The following is a 24,965-nucleotide window of genomic DNA, read 5'->3' as shown; positions in this document are numbered from 1 at the left end:
AATTATATATATCTGAATAACTTATCTTCCTAAAAGAGCAGTCTTTGATATTGCTGTATTTCAGCTGAAAATGGAAGAAAAAGTTAGATTCCAAGAAAGGGCAAAAATTATGATACAAAACAAAAAACTAAGATTTGTGTCTCCTGAGAAAACAATGTAAAAATTCAAATAGTCAAAGAAACTCCAACAATTTTAAAGAAAAATTTTAGAGAAAAAATACAATCAATATAAATATGAAAGGACATTTTGAACATGCCAGAAAATCATTATATGCCATATATAATTTTAAAATAAAAGACACAAACTTTGATTTGTGCAATTTGATGCCCTTTCTTTTGCCTCTACAGTTCAAGTTTTAACCATTCAATAAATGTGCTCTTTCTCAACAAAAATAAATCTGAAAATCTAATTTTTATTGACTTTAAAATCATATTCCAGGTCTGGACATTGAGTATCAATGGGCCTCACTGTCACTGTGAAATCCTTCTTTTTGGTTTGAATGGGATTACTAATTTTGAGTCTTCTAATAATGTGTTTATGTCAAAACAACCAAAAATTAGGAGACAGAATTGGATTTCCAAAAGTCAAAATCATTATTAAATAAACATTGCTTGTTTGAGTGCTAAGGTTTGCATTTTACTCTCCTCATTCATATATTAAGGTTCTAACCACCAGTAACTTAGAATGTGACCTTATTTGGAAATAAAGATTATTACAGATATAATATGTTAAATTAAGATGAGCTCATACTGGAGGAGAATATGCCCTTAAATGCAGTATGACGGGTATCCTCACAAAAACAAAAAGGAAATTTACACACACACACACGATGTCACGTGAACATGAAGGAAGAGACTGGGGAGAGCTGTCCACAACCCACGGAACAAAAAAGATTGACAGAAAACAACCAGAATCTAGGGGAGAGGCATAGAACATACTCTATTTCATATGACTGAAAGGTACCAACTCCTCTCCTACCTAGATCCCAGACTTACAGCCTCCACAATTATGAAACAATTGCTTAAGCCAGCCAGTTTGTGGCACTTTGTTATGATAACCCTCCCAGCAAACTAATGCACTGAGAGTGTTTCAACAACAAGCTGCTGAGCCTTAGTCTTCCATTTCTTAGTTCTAAAAGCTATAAAAATATACAGAAATAACAAGGCAAGTCCAAGGTAGTTTATTTTCTTTCAAGGCTGAGTGGATGATTCAAATGTATTAAGAGGAAAATAAATGAGAAATTTCTAGGATATACTTATCTCTATCTGTATCAGAAACAGTATAAATCGATTAATACACTCTTAAACTAAAAGCTTTCTATTATACATAAAACCACCTTAGGGGTTGGGGAAGCTCTTATAAGCAAAGAAACAAAACTATATAGTTTCAGAGTCACACTTTATGGTCATCATGTTTTCTATCACCATAACTACTGACTTTTAAAGACCATTGTAGAACTTGTAGCAACTATAAACATTCAACACCTAGTATCCCATAAACATTCAACAACGGATAGCTTTTAAAACTCCCACATATTTCTTAGAAATAAATTGATGTTCTGTCCACTCATGAGGATTGAGAAATAAAACTAGTTAACAAATCTCATATTCCTTAAGACTCAGTGTACATGGGGGACTATACCAAGTCACCAAGATGTCACCAAGAAAATGTCACAAACAGGGAAGAGTAAGAGATGAGCCTTCATCCCACACACACACAAAAGAAAAAGTGTAGATAGCTATTCACAAATCAGATAAAGCTAGAGGAGGCTCAAAGGGCTCATAAAAAAAATTGGCAGCAATACAACGGAGAGAAAAAAAATACCAACCAGAGAATATTGACACAGAAAGGATCACTGGTGAGATCAGCATATCTGAGACACCAGGAGACTGCTAGGAGCAAAGAAGAAAGGTGGACACTGTCAATATCAGCCAGTGGTCTAATCTGCAGAGGACACTGTTATATCTTGCCAGTGAGCTAACCAACAGCCATTCTTGCTGGGGAACCCCAGAGAGGGGCATGGCTGCACAGCCATATTAAGTTGCTTCAGGAAATCAGCTACCACTCAGAGTGTGGTCAATATGCAAGTGCCCACCACATAACAGGCCCAGGTTTGGTGACTGCATTAAGCCCACTCATGTCTCAGGCACATGGAGTGAAGACTTAGCTTTGCGGCCCACAGTGTGAAACATCTCACTCCATGTGCCCATGTTCCAGGCACTGGCTCAGCTGCCATAGACAGCTAGGCCCCACCCCAACCTTTAACTCTACACCCATCTGTGATCTCATTTCTGGGTCTCTTCGCAGCCCGACAAGTATTTATGCTTCACACTATGTTACCAGCATGGCAGTGGGGGTTGCCTGTACCCTAAGCATCATTGCCATTACTTCCCTGGATCCCAGAGTCCTAGAAATTCTGTGCATGCCTACGCTTCAGGCCTCAGATACACAGGTACCACACATCAGACACAGGTGCCACCACCACTTCAAGTGAACCCATAAGCCAGACCCAGTGCCCCAGAACACCTGCTGAACCATAACTTCTACACTATGAAAAAAGGGGTCAGGAGGACTTTGTCAGCCATCACCAACAAATACCCTACCAGTGCTCACTACCACTATGGATAGCACAGTGTTGGCTTCCCAGGATCCTTGCAATCTTTGACAACTCTGACCTTAGCTGATAGTGCTACAAAGACACTACACAGTGGCACCCTTACTGGTACCACAACTACTGCACTCCAATCAGCAAGCATCCTCACATTCCCACTCTCCCATAAAGGAAGGTCTTTCCACGGCAAGAGTAGCCAATAAAGTCTGAAAGAGGTGAACACTCCACCAAATATATAGACATCAATGTCAACAAGAAGCTCGAAAAACCAGAGACATAACACCACCAAAAGAACACAATAATCTCTCAGCAGCTGAAACAAAGAAATGGAGATATATTAAATGCTTGATAAAAATTCAAAGTAATTGTTTTCAGAAAACTCAATGAACTTCAAGAAAACAGAGAAACAATTCAGTTAATCAGGAAAACAATAAATTACCAACACAGAAAATTTGACCAATTAAAATGATTTTAAAAATTAAACCAATCTGGAGCTGAAAAATACAATTAATGAAATTAAAATGAAACAGAGGGCATCAACAAATTAATGAAATTAAAATGAAATAGAGGGCATCAACAGAAAAATTTATTAAGCAGAAGAAAATATCTGTAAACTCAAAAAGACAGTTTATTTCAAAATATATAGTCAGAAAAGAAAAACAATGAAAAGTAATAAAGGAAGCTTATAGGATGCATGGGGCAACATCAATAGAGAAAATGTTTCAGGCCTGGGAGTTAAGAAAAGAGAAGAGAGTGATAAGAAGCTATAAAGTTTATTTTTTTAAAAAAGCAGAAAACTTTCCAAATCCAGGAAAAAAAAATATCCAGGTACAAGTAGGTAAAAAGATTCACTCTAAACCAGACTATACCAAGACATATTGTAATCTATTTTTCAAGACTCAAAAACAGACAGTATATAAAAGTAACAAGAGAAAAAAAGCAAATCACATGGTAGGGAATTTCAATAAGGCAGCAGTGAATTTTTCATCAGAAACCTTATAGGCTAGGAGAAAGTGAAATAATACATTTGAAGTGCTGAAGAAAAAAAAACTATCAACTAAGAATACTGTATCCAGTAAATATGTTTGTTAGTAATGAAGAGATACAGACTTTTTCAGACAAACAAATTTGAGGAAGTTCATAATCAGTAGACCCATTTTACAAGAAATAGTAAAGGGAGTTTCTCAAGCTGAAAGAAGAAGCTGCTAATGAGTAACATGAAAACATGTCAAAGTACAGAACTCATAAATACAAGCAAGTGCACAGTTAATTTGGAGTACCCTAATACTGTAATAGTGCTGTGTACATCACTTATGTCTTTAGTATGATGACTAAAAGACAACTATTAAAAATAGCAGGAGCTACAATAATATGCTAACTGATGAACAACATAAAAAAATGTAAATTATGACATCAAAAACAACGTGGGGCAAGAAGTAGAGAAGTGTGAAGTTATTTTATTTTATACAAGTGAAGTTGTTATCAGATTAAATTAGCCTGTTATAAAATGTTTTATGTAAGCCTTGTGTTAATCAAAAGGAAAAACCAATAGTAGATGCATAAAAGATATACAGTAAGCAATCATAGCAAAACATCAGAGAATATCACCTAATCACAAAGGAAGATAGCAGGAAAGGAACAAAGGATCTGTAAAACAATGAGAAGACAATTTTAAAAATAGCAGTAGCAAGTATTTACATATCAATAATGACCTTAAATATTCAGAGATTAAATTATCCAATCAAAAGATATAGAGTGGCTGAAGGAATAAGGAAAACAAAACAGAACACGATCCAACAATACGCTGCATACAAGAAACTCACTTCACCTTTAAGGACATACATGGACTGAAAGTGAAGGGATAGAAAAAGAGACTCCTTGCAAATTGAAACAAAAGAGAGAAGGGGTAGCTATAATTATTTTTGATAAGTAGACTTTTAAGTTGAAAACTGTACAAAAAAAGACAAAGAAGATCATTATATAATGACAAAGAGGTAAATTCATCAAGAGAATATAACAATTGTAAATATATATGCACCCAACCTTCGAGCATCTAAATATATAAAGCAAATATCAACAGAAGGGAGAGAGAGGCTGCAATATAATAATAGGAGGAAACTTCAATACCCCACATTCAGCAATAAGAAACCATTAAGATGGAAAATCAGTAAGAAAACATCAGACTTAAACTACACATTAGACCAAATGGAACTAACAGATATACACAGAACATTTCATTCAACCACAGTAGAATACACATCCTTCTCAACTACACATGGAACATCTTCCAGGATAGATTATGTGTTAGGTCACAAAGCAAGCCTTAACAAATCTAAGAAAAATGATATTAAATTATCTTTTCTGACCATTCTATTGTGAAACCAGAAATGAATAACAGAAGAATATTCAGAAAATTCACAAACATATGGAAATTAAACAACATGCTCCTAAACAACCAATGGATTAAAGAAAAAACTAAAAGTAAAATTTAAAAATGTCTTGAGAAAAACAAAAATGTAAACACAACCTACGAAAACGCATGGAGCATAGCAAAAGCGGTTCTAAGAGGGAAATGTATAGCAACAAATGCCAACATCAAGAAAGTAAGAAAGCTTTCTAAATGTTAAATATTTACTTAGTGTTTTATAAATGTTTAAGTCTCACACAAGCTCTGGGGTAGACTAAATTATGTCAATTTCCCAGAGGAAAAACAAAAGAAATTAATAGACATATATAACAGCTTAGAACTTGGACTTTGCAGAGTTGGGATTTTGAAATGATTATATCATTATATAAAAAGTAAATATATTAAGTTCTACTTTATTTGTGTTCCGTTTCTTTTACTTTTACTGGACTGCAAATTCTGATAAAAGGTTTCACCATTTTATCTCTCACATTTAACTCGGTTCCTGGCACATAGCACTCACTCAACTTGTTTTAAATCAATGAGTGAAGGAGATTTTGCTTCTCAAATTTCTTTATATCACAGGCAGGTCAGCAATATTTACTTCATGGTTTATATATGTTGAAATATGTCACCATAGCTATGGACACTTACTTATAGATTTTTCAGCATCCTTAGGAACAACGCAAGCCAGAATGGGCTAAATTTGAGGCAGGGAAAACCAAGCTGTCGTCACTGACATGAAAGAATACTGAGTTACTATTTAAAAACGTAACTTAAAGAATAATATTACAGTTTGAGAAATAATAGTTAACCACAATCTTGATTAAATTTTTCTCACACTTTTTGATGTTGCATAATCTATCATAAGCAGCACTTTTAAAAAAATCAATATATTTAGAGGAGGTCTTTCCTAGAATTTTATCTCCTCTTTTACAGTGGACACAATGTTTAGACTATACATTCAAATTACACTTAACTAAAGCTATTTTGTAATGTGAGGAAGATACTCCTATACCTCTGTTTGGCCACTTTCTCTATAAGATGAATGAAGCATACTTAGCTATGCCTCTATAATGAATGAAGCATACTTAGCCACAGAATTACCATCAGGATTAGAAAGTGTCCATTTTTTTAGCCTCTTCTCAGTCTGTCCTCCGTTAGTTAATGTTTGTTTTAGTTACACCCTCAGGTCTTCAGTCTTTCCTTGGGTTTTCTCAGGTATTCCCCAAGTATTTCCATATCCTTTATTTTCAACTTTCTACTATACATTGCCTGTGGATGTCTAAACTCAAATTAAACTTACAGGGTCAAAAACACAAGTCATTATGTTTCTCTCCTTTTCTACCTCTCCTCCGCCACAGAGCAAGGTGTTGTTGCTTTTACATTTCCTAGGTAGTTATCACAGTCATCCCTCCTTTTAGTCATTCCCAGTATGGAAACATTCACCAAATCTCTTAAGTGTTATTGCCAAAGTATCCTCTGAAACTATCACCCCTGCTTTCTGTTCCCACTGACATGCAGCCATGCCTTCATTTCTGATTTTCATCACCCATCTTTTAGAATTACTGCACATTCATGTTCCACGTCTCACATTCCAGTCCTTTATCCACCCTCCAGTCCCAGTTTTCTAACTATAAATAAAATCTCACCTTATCCACTTAAAGACTTAGCCAGTTCCTTAATTGTTTCTCACAGTTCAATGCCCCATTTGTACCAAAACAAAAATCCAACCTAGTTTTTCAGTCTTATCTCCTGCCACATGCCTCATCCACATGTTTTTCTAGTCAATTTGAATTTTTAAATCATCATCAATATATGCCGAGGCTCTTACAATTCTTTGCTTATACACATACTATTTCCTGTGCCTGACATATCTTTCCTTGCCTTACTGTCTGGCAAAATTCAACTTAACCCTTATGACTCAGATCAAATTTCATCTGCCCTGTGAAACGTTTATTGCTTTCCTCCAGAGGGGTTAATCGCTGTCTTTTTCTTGTGCTTTCATAGTACTCTGTTCTCCAAACAGAAGTCAGTGGGATCTTTTTAGAACGTAAGTAAGATTATATCCTATTCCTGTTGAACACCATTCAAAGTCTTATTAGTCTATTTGGAATAAAATCTAAACTCTTTACCCTGTTCTATTAACAGATCATTCTTTAGAACTGGACAGTTGGGCCTCAGTCCTGTACCCCAAACTTCAGCGTACCAATAATACACCCACAATACATTTATTAAAGGAGATATGGGTACTTCCACCACTTAGGATTCAATCTTCAGTGAGGACATAGCACAACACAGGGGATGGCGAAACACAGCTCTGCAGGCCTGAGGCAGGCTGCCTACTTTTGCAAATAAAGCTTTTGTATTAGTTCGTTTTCACACCACTGATAAAGACATACTCAAGACTGGGTAATTTACAAGAAAAAAGAGGTTTAATGGACTCACAGTTCCAAGTGGCTGGGGAGGTCTCACAATCATGGCAGAAAGCGAAAGGCACATCTTACATGACAGCAAGCAAGATAGAATGAGAGCCAAGCAAAATGGGAAACCCCTTATAAAACCATCAGATCAGGCCAGGCATGGTGGCTTATGACTGTAATCCCAGCACTTTGAGAGGCTGAGGTGGGCAGATCACCTGAGATTAGGAGTTCGAGACCAGTCTGGCCAACATGGTGAAACCCTGCCTCTACTAAAAATACAAAAAAACAGCCAGATATGGTGGTGTGTGCCTGTAATCCCAGCTACTCAGGAGGCTGAGGCAGGAGAATCTCTTGAACTTAAGAAGCAAAGGTTGCAGTCGGCCGAGAACATGCCATTGCACACCAGCCTGGGCAGCTGAGTGAGATTCCATTTCAAAAAAATAAACAAACAAAAACAAACTATCAGATCTCATGGGACTTATTCACTATCATGAGAACAGCATAACTGCCCCTATGATTCAATTATTTCCCACTAATTCCTCCCACAATATGTGAGAATTATGGGAGCTGCAATTCAGGATGAGATTTGGGTGGGGACACAGCCAAACCATATCAGCTTTACTGAAACACTGATGCCCTCATTCATTTATATATAGTCTATAGTTGCTCTTGCACTACAATGACAGAGTTGGGTTTCTGTTACACATAGACTCACCCAGAAAGCCAAAAATATTTGGCCCATGACAGAAAAATTTGCCAGGCATTGACATAGCCTATAACTCTAAATATCTGCCCTTGAGACTATCTATATTTAGGCCCAAAGAAACATATTTTAACAACTGTTTACCTTTGTTTTCAAAACAAAGACTACATTTTGTCCAACTGGTGCAAGAGTTTTCAGTTCGTGTCACTACTAACAGCAGAGATTAACACTTCTGTGCTTTTGGTATAAAAAAGATCTATTAATTAACTTGTCAAATCCTTCCACTCAGAGATATGGATGCAGTAGACACTTACATAATAAAAATAATTTCTCAAAAGTGCTAAGTGCCCATTTTCCTACTTCTTTTCATGTTCTCATTTGTGGTGCCATAAATATTCACAGTGCAGCAAATTATATGCAATAGTTGCACTTGACAGCTGAGAAACATTTTGTAGTATTAAAAAATGTATTTTAGTCTTAAATTTAAATATGAATAGATCTAGATAGAACATGAGAAGCAGGATCCTACAGTGATTCAACATTGAATATCAGAATTGTATTATTAATAAATATGTAAAATAAAATACTGATATAAATATAAAACTAAAAGAGGACTCACTCTTGCCACGACTGACCACACCAACCAGCAGGTAAGGCATGTGTCTCTGAGAGGAAAACACTGTAGCTCACAGGCTTTTTCAACAGCCAGGGTGGAGTATGGCTGTGTAAAATGCAACACAGAGCACTCAAATATAGACAAGGTTGGAGTATGGTTGTGTAAAGAGCAACACAGAGCACTCAAATATAGACAAGGACATAGAAAATGAAGGAAATATGCAAGTCTTCTAAGTAATCCAATCAATGAGCAAAGCCAGAATAATAAAAGATTAAAGCAGGGCGCAGTGGCTCATGCCAGTAATCCCAGCACTTTGGGAGGCCAAGGTGGGTGGATCACCTGAGGTCAGGAGTTCGAGACTGGCCTGGCCAATGTGGTGAAACCCAGACTGTAGTAAAAATACAAAAATTAGCCAGGTATGGTTGCGTAGTCCCAGCTACTCCAAAGGCTGAGGCAGGAGAATTGCTGGAATTCAGGAGGCAGAGGTTGCAGTGAGCTGAGATTGTACCATTGCACTCCAGCCTGGGTAACAGAGTGAGAGACTCCGTCTCAAAAAAAAAAAAAAAAAAATTAAGAGTCAGTATAAAAAGAATGAAGAAATTAAGTTATCAAGGACTAAAATCAGTTAAATACAGCCCGGGCATTCCTAATTGGAAAAGCTGAAATCCAAAATGTTCCAAAATTCTAAGCTTTTGGAGTGCCAGCATGACATTCAGAGGTCATGCTCAAAGGAAATACTGACTGGAGCATTTTGAATTTTGGATTTGTGGATCAGAGATGCTCAACTGGTAAGTATAATATAATGCAAACATTAAAAAAAAATCCAAAGTCCTAAACATTTCTGGTCCCAAACATTTATGATAAAGGACACTGAATCTGTAAAAAAAAAATAAATCTAAACACATGTTTTAAAGGGTTATAATATTACTGCTTCACATTTTTGATAGCTATTCTCAATTTTTTTAACTGCTGTTTTGATCACCTTAAATTAAAAAGAAAAAATTTAAAATCGGTAAAAAAAAAAAAAAAAAAAAAAAAAATCCTTGATATTGTTACAGGAGAGGGGCAGGGAAGTGCTGGGTAGAGAAGGGCAGGGTCCCTGGCGAGGGCCCCACCCTCGGGCCTGTGCCCATATACCTAAGTGAGGACAGGCACTCCTGTTTCCGTGCCCAAATGTTGCATTTTCCAAGACTACTCTGGCAAGCCACGACCCCATTCTGTGCCTAAAAAACCCAAGACTCTAGTGGGTACGCAAGCAGCCAGACCTCAACAAGAACACATCAGCAGAAAAGCACAAAGACAGAGGCCAGCAGGCCACTGATGATGGAACAGCTGGAACAAGGAGGACACCGAAGGGAATTCGGCCCAGGACTATGAGAGGAGAGCCCGGGAGCTGAAGGGCCGGACTCAAGGGGGAGACCACCTTCACACTCCATCCCCATTCTGCCTCCACATCCACGGCTGAGAGCCACTTCCACCACTCAATAAAACCTTGTCCTCATTCTCCAAGCACATATGTGACCCGATTTTTCCAGTTCACTAGGGCACGAACCTGGTATACAGAAAGCCCTCTGTCCTTGCCATAAGGCAGAAGGTCTAATTGAGCTGATTAACACAAGCCCCCTGAGGATGGCAAGACTGAAAGAACACACAATGACACGTGCCCACTGGGGCTGCGGGAGCTGTAAACACTCAACCCTAGATGCTGCCATGGGGTCAGAGCCCTGCGACCTGCCCATCCGCATGCTCCTTCTAGAGGTTTGAGCGTGGGGCTCACAAGAAACCAGCCACACCCCCATGGCACACCCTGCAAGGGGGATAAGGGAAACCTCCTCCCACTCCAATATTCCAAAAAGACAAAAATAGTGGGGCTTACTCACTTTTATAGACAAATCATGTTACAAATTTAAGTATGCGTCGGGCAAATCTTAGTAACCACTGGTAACAATGCTTATCATGGCATTTCCCAAAATGACCACAACATTTTCCTGCCCACATGCTCTTCTAAAACCTGGAGGGTCTTTGTGATCGCCTCATGAATACAGAGGGAGACCCGACACACGTGGCCTCCAGTGCTTGGTCACAAAAGGCAATACTGCCCAGTTCTGCCTGCTTCTTTTGAAACACTTATTCTTGGAACCAAGCACTAAGCACTGAAAAAGCCTAGGCCACACGGAGAGATCACAGGTAGGCGTCCTGCCTGAAAACTTCACTGCTGCTCACTTAACATCCTCCATGACTTTTCTGACATATGAAGAAGCATCTGAGAACCCTCTAGCCACAACCACAGACTGACTGCAAACTCATGAATACCCAAAGCAAGAAAGGCCTGGATGAGCCTAGTCAACACCCAGAAGCGTGAGATATAATGAAAAAAAAAAAAATTGTTTCACTCCACAACGTTTGTAGTAGTTTGTTAGGTAGCAATAGATAACTGGATAACAGTTAACAATAACAACAAAAAAGTCTATGCAAAAATATAAGAATGGATAAAAAATTAAACTACAGAAAGCATAAAATAAATAAAATGCCAAATAATAGAGTTGTGACAATGAATGCAAATTATTTAAACATATCTACCACCTGGAAAAGAGACTCAGATAGAGTGAAAATAGAAAGCTCTACTTACTCGCTAATAATACCCAAAATAAAATTACAAAGAGGCCAAAAATCAAAGAATAAAATATACTATATGAAGTATTGAAATAAAAAAGAAAACTAATAAAGTAAGCCTAACCAAAAAGAACAAATATTTAATAAATATAGCAGCAAAAATATGACTAGTAAAACAGAAACTAACAATTACTAAGTTGACCTAAAAAATTATCTACACCATACCCCAAAAAGCCCTTTTGTAAGTCTAATCAATAAAAAAATAATGAAAAACAAAATATCAAAATGAAGAATAACATCATTGCTGAATATATAGAGACTATTTTTCAAAATTATTATATACAAGCAGGTGAATATAAATATTTGAATCATTTGGAACAAATTTCAATTTTCCCAATTTATTAAAGGGGTAGAATGCCTGAAGAGAAGAAATGTAAAATATTATGCCAACTTACACAATCTGTTCCATAGCCAGTCTTTTCTTTAAGTTGTGAACTCTTTCAAACCATTACGGAATATATTTTCAAAGATAAGGAAAAAAATGTGTTCAGCAATGCTAAAAAGTGAAAGCTATCTACTTTTGTGCAAAATTGTTATAATTTTCACTCAAAACTTTGACCAAGGTATTGCTTAAAACCAACGGCGGCTCCTCAATTTTAACCAAAGCAGTAGTTTTTATATAATAACATCTGCATCCAAGAAAAATATGCTTCCTGCTAAGAATAATTTGGGAAATTTGCTTTTAAAGATATTTGTTGCTGTTGCACTATAGAAGTTCTGAATCTATAATAAAATTATGAGGATTATGAATCTCCAAGGGTATAGAAATCAGTGCTTCCAAAACCTTCCTTACTGTAAATGCTTTGTATTCACAGATTATTAATGTTTTATACCACAGTGAAATGAATGACCATAGGACAAAATTTAGAAAATGGTGCTATAAATCAATTTATCTATGAACATAGATACAAAGTATGTCAAAATTCAGAAATTAACATTGATATATTCCAATTCATAACATCTGAACATAGTAATATAAATAGGTAGTTCTGTAATATAAATAGTGGTGTTGTAAATTGTTCACACCACTTTAATCCTAGCACTTTGGGAGGCTGAGGCAAGCAGATTGTCTTGAGCTCAGGAGTTTGAGACCAGCCTGCACAATGTGGCAAAACCCTGTCTCTACTCAAACTACAAAAAATTAGCCAAGCATGGTGGAGCACACCTGTAATCTCAGCCACTTGGGAGGCTGGAGCACAAGAATCGCCTGAACCCAGAAGGCAGAGGTTGCAGTGAGCCAAGATCATGCTCTTGCACTCCAGCCTGGACAACAGAATAAGACTGTCTCAAAAGAAAAAAATATTTTGCAATGCCATTCTTAATGCTAAAACATTAACCCAATACCATCAAAATCATGAAAAAAAGAATATATTTTATCACTAGTATTTTATTTTGATTTAAAGATACAGGTAATGCAATAACATATGAAACATGAATAAGATATGCAAATATTATAAAAGGTGAAAAAACAAGTGATAATTGCAGATAATAGGCCTATATACTTCCCTAAAAGCAAGAAAATCAACTAAAAAAAGACATTATGTCAGCAATGAAGTTGATATATCATGTGACAAACTATTACGCAGCTTACTGGCAATAATGTTTTTAAGAATTTTCTGACACATTCCCATTTAAATAAAATAAAATTAGTGAATTATACTTGCTATAAGTTTTTTTAAAAGTATACATTTAGAAAGCACAGTACATAAAATTAAATGGCGATCATCTATAGTTCATGATGTTAGAGGTGATTCTAATTTTATTCTTTCAATTCAAAGATAAATTGGTTTATAGCAGGTATGGAAAATACAGAAAATATAAAAATTGGTTTAATGGAGCATATGTTCTTAGTATAATCAAACTTTTATTTTTCTTATTACTAATATTTTAACTTGGCCCTTTATTCTAATAGTCTAAGAGTCCTCACTTGATGTTCTACTCATCTAACTAATATATATATATATATATATATATATATATATATATATATATATATCTCATATGGTCTTTTTCAAATCAGTGACTTCAAATATCTTCTGTCTATTTGATGGTATATCCAAATATGTTTAATTACTTATTAAACATCTTCATTTAGTTGTTGTAGAGGAGTCTTATACAAATAATGAATGTGCAAAACTGAAGTCATTCTTCTTTTAAAAATCAGTCTTTTCTATGATTTGAGCAAAGAACATTTAATTTACTCAGTCACCCAGATTGGCAGAAGGATGTGGACGAATTATGTTAGCTAAATGAATGATGGTTTTAGGAAAGAAATGACATTTGAGATGGGTCTTAGAAAAGAACTAAGGTACCACCAGGCATAAAATTCAGACAGTATTTTCTCATGAAAAAATTATTGTCTTACCAGTAGTCAAAGTAAAAGCTGAAGCAACACATAAAAAGAAAACATCTTTAATCTGAGATAAGGACAGATATAAGAGCCTTTAGATAAAGACAGATATATGAGCCTTTAGTTGGTTTCCTAGTTAGAGAATACTGAACTGATCACCAACATAATTGGAAAAACTTAACGCTTGTGCTCTTTAGACATAGGCAAAGTGAGTTTCAGTTAATAGTAGCCTAAAAAGATATTGACTCTTGCCTTTTTTTGTCAGTGGTCTGAAGACAATTTGCTTCAAACCATGCTTAGAAGTGGTTTGAATGCTCCTAAAATTTCAAAGAAGGTCTACTGGTTAGGTTAATTTCAAGAACATTACACATGAACACTTCGATTCTAAGGTCATAAAGTATCCACTTTTGTGTTGCATCTTCTTGTATCACATTTAATACAAGTTGAGATCCTCCTTCAAGACAGCTTTTAAAGAGTTTTTAAATACATATATATACATGTATATATGTCTAACAATATAGTTGTTATAGATATATATAAATATGTATAGATATATATATTTAAATCTATATAAGCCTTTAACAATATAGTTGGCTCTTAATATTCCTGAGTTCTGCATCTACAGATTCAAACATGAACAGAAAATACTTTAATAAAAATTAATAAAAGCAAAAAACAATACAGTATAACAACAATTTGCATAGTGTGTACATTGTGTTAGGTTTTATAAGCAATCTAGAGATGATTTAAAGTATGTTAAAGAATATGCATAGGTTATATGAAAATACTAGGCCATTTTGTATCAGGGACATGAGCATCCCTGGATTTTAGCATTCATATAAGCTCCTGGAACAAATCCCCCACAAATACTGATAGATGACTGTATATAAAACCTAAAAAGAAAATTGAATGCTAATCTTTATCGTAAATATCAGATATATAATGTCACTCCCTCTTCAACATGAAAATGCTTCCATTAAAAAATTTCAAAAATGTAAACACAGTTATTTGTTCCAAATACTATTGCTATTGGAACAATTAATCTCTTTCAGCCTAGCCTCCAGATGCACCAACATCTATAAAGCCTGGATAGATTTCATGTCAAGGAGAAAGAAAGCTGGACTTTTAGAAGTAACTGGCATGGATATACTGCTTTCTTTCTGCATTATATGTCACTATAATGTTTATAGTATCAACTGGAGGCTCAAGGCAAATCATTCATATACAATCTACTGTGCTACATTCCTAGGAGCTCAAGTCAAGTGGAGCCCAATACACTTGGCTCTTCCAATTCCAGTAACTTATTTCAATCAACAACAATGCCTACAGGGTCTTTTGAGTATACAGTGGGCATTGTTGTTGATTGAATGTCCACTGTACACTCAAAGCTTAAAATACTCCAAGACATTTCTGGCACATTGTATCCCTACAATTATGAAAATTGATTCCAGAAGTATAAGGAAGATAACAGAAGATAGCATGGTTTATTTTTAAATACAAAAAAAGAACAAAAAATAGGATGCACCTCATATATACATACACATGATAGTCTTAAAATTAAGGCATTTTCTATAGCACACATTTTAAATTTGTATAAATGAGTCTTTGAACAATGCAGTTGATCCTTCGTATCCCTGGATTCTGCATTTACAGATTCAACCAAAAACATGGGCAGTTAATATACAACTGTCCAAACACAGATAATTATCCAAATATATATGTTTATATATATATATATATTTAATATATATTTATAAATATTTATTAACATATAATTGTCTAAACATGGACAGTTACTATGTATATAAAATATAAAAGTCATTTTTGTTCAACCAGAAATTTACCAGGTTATCAAATAACATAATGAATAAACCATTAATCATTAAAAAAATCATTACTTGTGGAAATATATTCTAGTAAAAGCCTAATTAGACAGTTCTGTTTTCAACATATTCCAGTTCACTTTTGTGATGTAGATCTTGAATAGTAGACATAGCTCTTGGCTCTGTTTTACCATATTTCATATCTAGCTAGTTAAGAATGTCAGCACAAAAGAATACACTTAAGTAATACATTAATAATAACATTTGGCTTAAAATATATCCAAGTTTTAAGCAGGAGATTATTAATGTATCATGAATTCATACTAATTATTATGGTAGAATGCCCAGAATTGAAAACAGGAGGATAATTTATAATGGTAATGTTATTTTAAAAATGAATCTTAATTCACTATCTAATAAGTGCCTTACTATGTAAGTAAGGTTCTTTATCATTGTTACTGTAGCATATGATTTGAGAATACATTAAAAAGCTATTGCTTTTCTGACATCTAATTTGCATCGAGTTCTTAATTTTCAACTAGGTACAAGTTAGGCACTCAAAAATGAAAGAACCAGTTAAATTACCTTATCAATAACAATACTATTTTACCAACGACAATGAAAAGTAAGGACACTGACATAGATTTTTTCACTATCAAACATATTTTATTCTTTAAATTCACATTTACAAAGCTCCCACTACATAACGTTAATAGAGCCAACTAAATAATACAATGCTTATTCCCTCCAATAACCGTCTGAATTTCCAAATGATAGATTCAAACAGTGTTTCCAGAGTTTTAACAAGGAAATATTTCTCTGCACATACATCTCTCTTCTTGTTCTTAGGAGTTCTGAATGTCTTTTACTAATTAAGCTATAATTATTATTGAATCCTACTTATGCTTCCATTGAAATATCTCCTGAATCTGCAGAACCCCTGTCTCCTCTTAAAACAAGAGATCTTCCCTTTGTACCTAGACTGTCCATGAACCTCCAGGCCTATGCTGCTGTCTCCAGTTTTTCCGTATCCACACAAGCTATGCTTGAATCATGAAATGTACCTGCTCAAATGTAGCATGGTTCCCCATGGCTTACACAAAATTAAAAAATTGAATTCAATGCTTTCCACAATCAGGCTTTAGATTACCTTCTCCCTGAGCCTCCTACCACTACCAACTAAAGCTTTTGTCTCCATCTCACTTCTTAAACTCCATTTCTGGAGCATAGCAGGGCTCATGAAGTCACATTCTCCCTCCACATCTCCAAGAGTAGTTCACACAAGGCAAGCAACATGTATGTGATATTTGGATTTATTTCAACTGATAGTATCATGAAAAGGCCATTTGAGAGCTATCAGTTTCTTCATTTTATAACTATGGGTATTTAGTTACATGGTAAGGTAACTGAGCCACTTGCATATGACCACTCAGTCAGATATTGGCAAATCAGAACCAAAATTCTGCCTCACAGAAATATCACTTTTTTATTATTTTATATTATGCAAATAATTTAGAAACACTGATAATAGTGATGAATAGGATGTAATGAGATGCTTTCCTTGTTCAATAAAAATCTATTGAGTTTCCCAGTTTCTCAACTCCTAATTGGGTGATTGCACCCATACAAAAAAAGATTCGTTTAGTGTGGAAACAAGATATTCAAATAGAGCATGTCAGTGACCAGCACAACTCCCAAGAAAAATCAAATTGACTATTTAAAAATTCACAGTCAGAGGAGACAAAATGACAAAGAATAAAAAGGAATAAAGCATGCCTACTCGGTCTACAAAATCCTCAGCAAGGCAAATCTAATAGTTACTGGCCTTAAAGAAGAGAGACAGAGACAGAGACAGAGAGAGATCAGTGTAGAAAGTTTATTCAAATGGTTAATTGCAGAGAACATCTCAAGCCTAGAAAAAGTTATCACTATTTAAGTAAAAGAAGGCTGTACTTAAGTACAAGCAGCTTTAACCCAAATAAGACTACCTCAAGACATTTAAAAATCAAACTCCCAAAGGTCAAGGATAAAGAAAGAATCCTAATACAGCAAAAGAAAAGAAACACATAACATATAATAGCACTCCAGTACATTTGGCGGCAGACTTCTCAGTGGAAACCTTACAGGACAGAAGAGTGGCATAACATGTTTAAAGTGTAGAAGGAAGAAAAATTATCATAGAATAGAATATCTAGAGAAAATATCCTTTGAACATGAAGGAGAAATAAAGACTTTCCCAGACAAACAAAAGCTGAGGGATTTCATCAACCCCAGAACTGTCCTATAAGAAATGCTAAAGGGAGTTCTCCAATCCAAAAGAAAATGACATTAACAAGAAATAAGAAGACATCTGAAAATAAACAACCTAGTGATGTATCTTAAAGAAGAAGAAAAGCAAGAGGAAACCAGGCTGGTGCGGTGGCTCATGCCGGTAATCCCAGCACTTGAGGCAGGTGGATCACCTGACAAGTGGAACTCCTGACCTCAGGTCCTGAAACTACTAAAAGAAAACATTAGAGAAATTCTCCAGGACATTCATCTGGGCAAAGATTTCTTGAGTAATACACTAAAAACACAGGTAACTGGAACAAAAATGAACAAATAGGATCACATCAAATTAAAATGCTTCTACACAGTAACAGAAACAATCTACAAAGTGAAGAGACAACCCACAGAATAGGAGAAAATATTTGCACACTATCCATCTTACAAGGGATTAGCCAGAAAATATAAGGAGCTAAAAACACTCAATAAGAAAAAATTGAATAATCTGATTGCAAAATGGGAAAAATATCTGAATTAGACATTTCTCAAATAAGACATACAAATGACAAACAGGCATATGGAAAGGTGCTCAATATCACTGATCATCAGGGAAATGCAAATCAAAACTACAATGAGATATCATCTCATTCCAATTAAAATGACATATCTAAAAGACAGACAATAACAAATGCTTCTAAAGATGTGGAGAAAAAGGTACCCCTGTACACTGTTGATGGGAATGTGAATTATTACAACCACCATAGAGAACAGTTTGGAGTTTCCTCAAAAACTAAAATTAGAACTTCCATATGATCCAGTCAGCCCCAAAGAAAGCAAAACAGTATATAAAAGAGGTACCTGCATTTCCATGTTTATTGCAGTACTGTTCACAATATCCAAGATTTGAAAGCAATTTAAGTGTCCATCATCAGATGAATGAATAAAGAAAATATGGCATATGTACACAGTTAAATTCTAAGAGCAATATTTTGACAAAGGAATTGAACTATATCAGTGAGTTTTCATGGAAGATAAGCCAAATACAGGATAGTTATGTTAAATAAAGCATGTTTTTTAAACAGGATTTAAATGTTTCCTCTGTAGACTATACTACAAAGACCTGTTTTCATATTCTATTTTCATGAATAATGCCATGAAGGCAAAACTACAACAAAGGTTAAGTCCAGTTGGTAACTTGGTTCTCTAAGGACTGCAGTCTTGTTTGCCATAAAAAAAAAAAAAAAAAAAAAAAAAAAAAAAACATTAAAAACAGATCCCTGAAAGGTTTTCTAAGCTCATCTGAGGAAAAAGGCAACCATCCAACAACTTTAGCATAGAAATAAGTAAGAGCTTACACCAGCAAGAAAATCAGCCAAACTACTTTTTCTGTTTATCATAGTAAACATCACAGAAGGAGAAAAAGATGTTTAAAAAATAACTAACCAAAAAAGAGCTATCTGCTGCCCTTAGAAGCACAAAGTGGGTAGAAAAGTAACAGCACGAGAAGGCAGAGAGAACCAGATCAAGATTGCAGGGCGGATTTAAATGTAGTGTCTTTGTGGATAAGCAAAGGAAAAACTAGCAAAGCCATTTTTTTTCATTATACATATAAATCATAGGAAAATGTGTTATAGGGAAGTTTTCATTGATGATCTGATGTTTCAGCTATCTGCTGGGGGATATTCAGTTTTAGACTGATGACAGTCATCTATCTGATCTATTAACTTCCCTCTAGTTTGCTTTATAGGGGTCTCCCTGTTTACTATTTGTTTTACTTTTCCTCCTCCTTGATATTTTTTAAAATCATCATGTTAAGATTAAATAACAGAGCAAAAATCTTTCCTTCAAAAGCAACAGTAAACCGAGATGTATTATTGTCCATGTGTATGAGCAATTTTTCCAGATGTAATAGAAAGTGATCCATTTACTTGCTCCTTTCTGCATCACATTTTTTCCATCAATGGCAGATAACTAGATACAGACACATCTTATCTTTCTCTACTCTTCATTCTTCCTTAGGAGATACCTACTGAGTAATGATATAGTGGCAGTTGTTTCTGCTTTTCATCATTCAAGATGTAACTATATAGAGATCTGGGCAATCGGAATAGGAGGAAGTCCAATTTTAGTCCTGAAAAATTGTAATAGACAAAATCTGCTGTGGGAGTGGTGGGAATTACACTCTCATGAACAGACTTACTATTGGCAAAACTTTCGGGGCTAGAACAGCCGTTCCCCTCCAACCCCCTACATACAGAAAGTAAATGGAAAATATAAATAGCTTGGACTCTATTTATATTACTACAGAATAAGGAGGGAAATGATGAAAACTGAGAGGCAGAGCTCACTGCTGTGATAAAGCCTTACAAAAAGATGCAAGTAAATATGGTCTTTGCAAAAGAAGAACAGAAAAGCACAAAGCAGGAAAAGGCAATGTATAAAGGCATTATAAGATGCAGCGATAGAAGGGGGAGAGGAGATGGAATTTCAGGACACAAAATTACCATTCTCATTGCAGAATATTAACTCTTGGGGAAAACTGAATCACTGATTTACAGGAAAACCTTAAGAATCTTTCACGGAAGTTATCAAAAATCAAGAACAATTGATTTCTAAACAATAAAACAGAAGAGGATAAATAAAGGATAGAAGGCAAAATATCACTCTCAGAATTATAGGATTAATAAAGAATCATCAAGAACAAAAGCAGTAATTTATAGCCCAGTGAAAGAAATATTTCTTAAATAATACAAATCATTTAATACAGGGCCCTATAAGCTCTAAAGAAATTTAATGATAGCCCCTCCCAAATTTCTACCAGCACTGTCAACCAAGTAATACAGGATAAGGCAGTGACATGTGCTGAGTTTTAAGGAAAGACTTTTACAACTCATTAATGTTCCCACAGACAAGTTGCTTTAACATGTGAGGAAAATAGAAAGCCTATTTTACATAAGAAAGGCCTGGCAGCATATTATTCATTTATGCTTTTGTAAAGATTACTTGACGCCTCACTCAAATGATAGAAAAAGAAAAACAAAGAAGGTAGAGAATAGAGAAATAGAAGTTATAAATTGAGGTCTCAAAATCAAATGTCTTACTGGAGGAGGGCTAGTGATATAAACATGTAAATTGGCTGATGAATGGCAATAAAAAGTGGTGATATTTGCAGCAAGCTGAAGAGTTCACGTCCCACCTAAAGGTATTGAAATGCAAATGCTGAAAATATATCTGCTGCTGCCACTCAGCCAGAGGAGCATCATTTCTCGGCCTCTGATATGAAAACACACTTGAGTTTTCCTTCTTGGTTCATATCCTGAGCTCAGCAGGGAGTTCAAGATCATGGGCAGGTTGGGGGCAGTGGCTCACACTTATAATCCCTGCACTTTGGGGGAGTATGAGGCAGGCAGACACTTGAGGTTAGGAGTTCGAGATCAGCCTGGCCAACATGGTGAAATGCCATCTCTAATAAAAATACACACATACACAAAAATTAGCCAGGTGTGGTGGCCCATCCCTGTAGAACCAGGTACTCAGCAGGCTGAGGTAGGAGAATCACTAGAATCTGGAAGGGAGACATTGCAGTGAGCTGAGATGTGCCACTGCACACCACTCTGGGTGACAGAGCAAAGTTCCATTTCAAAAAAATTAATGAATAAAAATAAAATAAAGTTTAAAAAGATCATGGGCAGCACATTGTTGCAGTGGCTTCTGAGTCTGTCTCTCCCCATGCACATCTATTCCAACAGGCAGCAGGCAGCTGGTCACAGTCTTTACCATATGCTTCCTATGGAATTTAGGAGCATCTTTAATGATGGATTAAAATACTCACAAGATTTGTTCTATTCCAATGGTGCCAGCTAATAAAGCCCAACATTTATGTATAATTGGGACATTGTGCCAAGAAAGTTAAATTTATCCAACAAAACATATTTCCCCTTTTAAAGCTATATAGAAAGCAATTATTGCCAATTTCATTGCAAAGAAATTTTTCAATACATGTAAGATCAATAACTTATTTGTTCCTTAACCCTTTTATTAATTGACTAAGTTTTTCATGCTAATTGGGAAAAAGCAATAACAATCAAATGGAAGATCTCTGTCATGCAATTTTTGTATCAAAGGCCTCTGATTATACTTGCATTTACATGTTTAAAACTCTGTATTTATAGTTGAACATGATTTGTGTAAAAATGAATAGAAAAAGAAAAGACCAAGGCCTTGATCTGAGGGGATGGGAATGAGGGATTCCCTGGAGCTAAGGAAAGATCTTGATGATAGCTTTTTCCCAGTGGGGGAATAATATGTGTATTATTCTCATCTTCTCCCTCTCTCTCTGACTCTCCCAAAAAAAAAAAGACTGAGAAAGTTCCGCCAAGAAGGAAGAGCAATCTTTTTTTGAGACAGGGTCTTGCTCTGTCACCCAGGCTGCAGTGGAGTACAGTGGTATGTTCATGCTCACTGTGGCTTCCACCTACTGGGCTCAAGCATTCCTATCACCTCAGCCTGACAAGCAGGTGGGACTACAGGTGTCCACCATCATACCTGGCAATTAAAAAAATTTTTTTTTTTGCAGAGATGGGGTCTCACTCTGTTGCCTAGGCTGGTCTCAAACTCATGGACTGAAACAATCCTCCTGTACTTGCCTCCCAAAGTGCTAGAATTATAGGCATGAGCCACCATGCCGAGCAGGGCTATTCTTTATAAGTTCCAGGTTTACACATTTGTTACTGGGGAAAAAAAATCTTATTTTTTCACCCAACTTCCTATGTGGGGAGTATTCTTTTTGAACCATGACTCTCAGATATTGACACCTGGAAAAATACAATTATTCATTAAACAAGTTTTGAATTTACAAGATGTGGTAGGTGTCATGTTAGACACTGAAAACACAACTGTAAACAAGATAGATTTAGTCTACAGCTTCAAAAAATATTGAGGCAAAGGCAGTACTACTACACACATTTTACGAGGCCAACATTATCCTGATATAAAAGCTAGAAAACAACATTACAAGAAAACAAAGTTACACACCAATATCCCTGATGAACATAGATGCAAGAAATCTTCAACAAAATATCACCAAACCACATCCAACCGCACATTAAAAAGATCATTCACCATGATCAAGTGCAATTTATCCCAGGAATGTGAACAGAGTTCAACATAGCATGATCCACTGTGAAATGAAGGATAAAAACCACACGATAATTTCAATAGATGCTGAAAAAGTACTTGAAAAATTTCAGCTTCTCTCAGGATAACAATTCTTAGTAAATTAGATATAGAGAGAATGTCTCAAAACAAAAAAGGCTACATATGGCAAGCCCACAGCTAACATTATACTCAGCAGGAAAAAGTTGAAAGCTTTTCTTTCGAGATCAGGAAGAAGACAATGAAGCCCACTCTCCTCAGTTCTATTCAACAAAGTACTGGAAGTCCCAGGCAGAGCAATTATGCAAGGAAAAGAAAAGACATTAAAAATGGAAATGAAAAAGTTAAATCATCCCTATTTGCAGATGACACATTCTTAGATGTTAAAAAACTCCATAGACTTACCAAAAAACTGTTGGAACTAATAATTTGGTATAATTGCAGGATACAAAATCAATATAGAAAAGTCAGTTCCATTTCTATATGCTATGAACTATACAAAAAAGAAATTGAGAAAGCAATTCCACTTACAATAGCTACCAAAAAATAAACCATAAAATACAGTTATATGCTGCACAATGACATTTTGGTCAATGACAGAAAACATGTAAGACAGTGGCCCTAGAAGATTAGAATCAGGCTGATAAATTCCTATCATCTTGTGATATAACATCACAGCACAATGCACTACTCATGTGTTTGTGGCGATTCTGGTGTCAACAAACTTACTGTGCTGCCAGTCATCTAAAAGTAACACATACAATCATATATGGTATTTAATACTTGATAATAAAAACAGCTGTTATTTGGCTTATGGATTTACTATTTATCCAACTGGCTTATGAATTTACTGTACTATACATTTTATTATTTTTTCTCTAAAAGACAAATAGGTTTAATAAGTACAGATACATTTCATTTATATTACAAAATATAGTTGTAGACCACCAATGCCATCACCCAAATATAGCCACTATTTACTTTTTACTTTTTCTAAAGAAATATGGCAGAATTTGTGCATATGAGAGAGGCTGTCCTCTCCACCCTGAAATTCCTTCCCTAACACCATCCAGAGTTAATTTTATTCCTCTGTGTCAATTCTTCTCCATCATGTTAAAATTTTCCTCAAAATGTTTGTCATCCTAAACAATATATAAGACACACTTTGTTTCTTGTAAAATTAACAATGGAAATACTGAAAAGACAAACACATAAAAATACCCACTTGCAATGAATGAGGAAATTTTGCTTAATTTATCTAGATCTTTTAAGCACTTTTTGTCTCTTTTTTGTTGTTTATTACACTTTAAGTTCTGAGATACATGTGCAGAACATGCAGGTTTGTTACATAGGTATACACGTGCCATGGTGGTTTGCTGCACCCATCATCCTGTCATCTACATTAGGTATTTCTCCTAATGTATTCCTCCCCTAACCCCTATCCCCTGACAGTTCCCAGTGTGTGATGTTCCCCTCCCTGTGTCCACATGTCCTCATTATTCAACTCCCACTTATGAGTGAGAACATTCAGTGTTTGCTTTTCTGTTTTTGTGTTAGTTGGCTGAGAATGATGGTTTCCAGCTTCATCCATGTCCCTGCAAAGGACCTGAATGCATCATTTTTTATGGCTGTATAGTATTAATGGTGTATTTGTGCCACATTTTCTTTCTCCAGTCTAGCATTGATGGGCATTTAGGTTGGCTCCAAGTCTTTGCTATTGTGAACAGTACTTCAATAAACATGAGTGTGCATGTGTCTTTATAATGGAATAATTTATAATCCTTTGGGTATATACTCAGTAATGGGATTGCTGAGTCAAATGGCATATCTGGTTCTTGATCCTTGAGGAATCACCATACTGTCTTCCACAATGGTTGAATTTAACTACATAGTCCTGTGCCACTAAATAGACACATAGATCAATGGAACAAAATACAGAGCCC

The 24,965-nt window shown here is 35.4% G+C and overlaps 1 protein-coding gene across 1 annotated transcript in view; it reads right to left on the bottom strand.

Moving 5' to 3' along the window:
- Nucleotides 1-24,965, bottom strand: part of FGF14 (fibroblast growth factor 14) — a 675,796-nt gene that overhangs the window by 332,817 nt on the left and 318,014 nt on the right. The gene's annotated exons all lie outside the window — the stretch shown is intronic.

The sequence above is a fragment of the Saimiri boliviensis genome, chromosome 16 (genome assembly GCF_048565385.1).
Source record: "Saimiri boliviensis isolate mSaiBol1 chromosome 16, mSaiBol1.pri, whole genome shotgun sequence".
Taxonomy (NCBI): Eukaryota; Metazoa; Chordata; class Mammalia; order Primates; family Cebidae; genus Saimiri; species Saimiri boliviensis.
The sequence above is the reverse complement of the archived record's forward strand: the minus strand, read 5'-3'. Positions and strand labels throughout refer to the sequence as shown.